The 3314-nt window shown below is 38.7% G+C and overlaps 1 pseudogene; it reads right to left on the bottom strand.

The window, feature by feature from the left end:
• Window positions 1–785: 785 nt before the first annotated feature.
• LOC125339537 lies at window positions 786–1662 on the bottom strand (annotated as a pseudogene).
• Window positions 1663–3314: the final 1652 nt, after the last annotated feature.

Below are 3314 nucleotides of genomic sequence, written 5' to 3'. Positions count from 1 at the left end.
AGTACCATTTAGAAAATTATTTTTTGCAGGTAAGTAAATAGCTCATTTATAGAAATAAAATTTTATTTTAATCCAATCATCCAGCTACATTTTCAATAGGGCTTTTTTGGCCAGGGGGAAAGGGGATGGCATATAGGGATGGGTAGAAGTGTGGTATTTTTTGAGGTCCAAAATCTCTCAGCCTGGCCTCTAACTATGGATCATTTTGTTTTATGTTTGCTAGTGCTGGCATATGACATTAGAAATTCAAAGCTGACTGCAACAGAGATTTGACTCTTACACCCTGTAGAAAACATTCCCATTTAGAATGATGTGGTAAGTTCCATTTCCACAACATGAAATTCCATAATTTTTCTGTGTGCTATGACTAGAGCCCTGTATTTAACATTACGTTCCCTCTTGGATTAGAAAAGTTGCTTACTAGCCCGTTTCTCTTATTTATGGCATTCTGTTGCTCAAAATCATTTAATTATATCCCATTAATAATGGTATTTACTGATCTGGATTGTTTTATTTCTATGATAGGCTATTATGGAACAAATGGCATCTATTAACTCATTTGCAAAGTTTTTTTTCTAATTGATAAATAACAACTTTATTTTTTACATATAAAAGCTGAAGAAAAACCATTTCTAACCAAACATGTCAATTGAAAAGTACAGTTCACTATTAAATACTATTTATAAAGTTTCTAAAATACAACTTGAAAACATCCAGCATGCTTATTGAATTTCAGTACAACGGATTCAAGTCCAAGAATACATATTACATGCATCAAGGCTAGATTACAAAGTATCATACTCATCATCTTTGTCGTCGTCGTCCTCCTCATCATCATCACGTTTCCTTTTCAACACATTTGATGATTCATTGGTTGTATTTTGTGACACCATATTAATGATAATAAGAATGTTTTTGGAACCAGTTAATGATGGATTGATCAGAACATTCTGAACTGTTGATGTTACAGGAATGGATGACTTTCCAGCAGGGATCTGAGAAGCAGGCATTTGTACTGTAAAGCTTTGCCCTGTTAGGGACACTGGAGTCCCCACTTAAGTGGAAACGGACATTGTTGGTGGGGTTGGTGTGTCCAGTGTGGGAGTACTCGGTCTGCTACTGATGGAACCAACACTTAACCTTGGAACGGTTATATGGTTATTCTTCCTGCAGGAATAGATGCCTTTTTTTTTTTTTTTTGGTAAAGATTTAAGCCTATAATTTGGATCTGTTAAGCAATGTCTATCAGGTGGCAATCTAAGACCTGAATATGGTTTGATCAATGGCAAAGGGGTTTGATTTATTTGCCTTGAAATATCTAACAGAAAATCTCTTAGAGGAGAAGTCCAAGAGTGGTCAGCCTGACACTGGGTGGCCAATCGTACATCATCTGCATCAACAGTGTCTTTCTTGGCATGGTTTGACAAAACCTTAACATTATCTAGAATTGTGTTCACATAACGAAAAGCAAACTCCAGCACCTGCTTTACAAGTCTTGACTCATACTCTGTAATCCCCATATCCTTCAGGATTTGTGCCATCGCCTATGCATCTTTCGGCATGCTCTTGGGAGAAGCCATGTTGCCAGACTCCATGATATCCCAGTGATCAGACTTCTCGAGCTAAATCACCCACACTAATGTACTTCAGTCCTGATCTTGAGACAAGTTCTTTGCTTAGTATGGTTTGTCCAACCCCTGATGTACTCAAGAGGCTAAGAGCTAAGTATCAGGGTTCAAGGTAGCCAGTGCAGGAAAGTACATGACTCTTATCTCCAGTTAGCCAGCAAAAAGTCGAAAGTGGAGGTGTGGCAGAGTGCCAGCCAGTGAGCAGGATGTTGGGGCGCCTCATACTCCTGCCGCGACAATTCCAAAATGCAAAGGTTGTGTGTGTGTGTGTGTGTGTGTGTGTGTGTGTGTGTGTGTGTGTGTGTGTGTGTATGTGTGTGTGTTGTTTTGTTTTTTATAAAGGAGAGATTGTGGTAAACAAATATCCAATCAGATGTTAAGAGAGATTGGATAAACAACCTTCGTGATAGTAGTTGTCAGGCAGTTGATAGCTCTTGAAGACTGGCTTGTTAATACTTGGGTCCATGTTCTCCACTCCCATGATATGGAGTTTTCACAGGATTATGTACAAGTTCAGTAATAGCAAGTATATTTTCTGAATTTTCTTTCAATACACACACATACATATATGCATACATATATATACATATATACGCATATATAATTTTGTATGTGCATACATACAACTTTTCTTATTTTCATACGGCACTTTAGGTAAATAGAGATATTTGTTCAGTACAACTCAGGAAAAGATGTTAATTAAAAATACTGGGGGGGCTGGGGATATAGCCTAGTGGCAAGAGTGCCTGCCTCGGATACACGAGGCCCTAGGTTCGATTCCCCAGCACCACATATACAGAAAGCGGCCAGAAGCGGCGCTGTGGCTCAAGTGGCAGAGTGCTAGCCTTGAGCGGGAAGAAGCCAGGGACGGTGCTCGGGCCCTGAGTCCAAGGCCCAGGACTGGCCAAAAAAAAAAAAAATAAAAATACTGGGCTCTAAACTGAGATGTTAACACTTCCTGGAAGTATCTTGGACATTGTAACTCTTTTACCTTTACTCCTATAATTCCCATAATTGAATCACCCCCTCCTACTTTTCTTCCTTTTGCCTTATATCCTTCTCCTTCTTCTTCTCCTCCTCCTCCTGGTGCTGTTCTTTGTCCATCTCCTCCTTCTCCATCTCCATCTTGTTTTTCTTACCAGTATTAGAAATTGACCTCAGGCCTTCACATTCTTGCTTAGCTTTCCTGTTCAAAGCTAATGGTCTACCATCTGAACTACCATGCCCCCAAGCCTGACTTCTGTTGGTAAACTAAGAAACAGAATGTCAACGACTTTTTCAACTGAAGCTGATATCAAGTTTCCATCCTCTGGGCCTGAGTCTTCTGAGAAGCTATTATTACAAGCATGAGCCACTGGCACATGGTTCTTCTTTTCCTTCTTCATTCAAATATAAAATATCTACAAATTAGCTCAAATACCACCATATCATTGATGTCTTCTCTCATAAATTCTTCTCAGCAAATGCCAACAATGCTTCCTTGACACAGTAAGTATATAATGATGTCATTGATTAAATTACTGGTAAGAACTTGAATTGTTTGCTTTCAAAGTTGTACATGATTTTTCTTGTAATTGAAGAACAACCTCCCTAAAAGTGAAAAGGCATTTCAATCATTGTAAAAGATACACTGCAGTGCTTGAAATGATGCTTTATAGTCATGAATATTTGACCTGTAGCATGCCA

The sequence above is a fragment of the Perognathus longimembris genome, chromosome 21 (assembly GCF_023159225.1).
Source record: "Perognathus longimembris pacificus isolate PPM17 chromosome 21, ASM2315922v1, whole genome shotgun sequence".
Classification (NCBI taxonomy): domain Eukaryota; kingdom Metazoa; phylum Chordata; class Mammalia; order Rodentia; family Heteromyidae; genus Perognathus; species Perognathus longimembris.
Note: the sequence above shows the minus strand (reverse complement) of the source record. Positions and strands in the feature narration are given on the sequence as shown.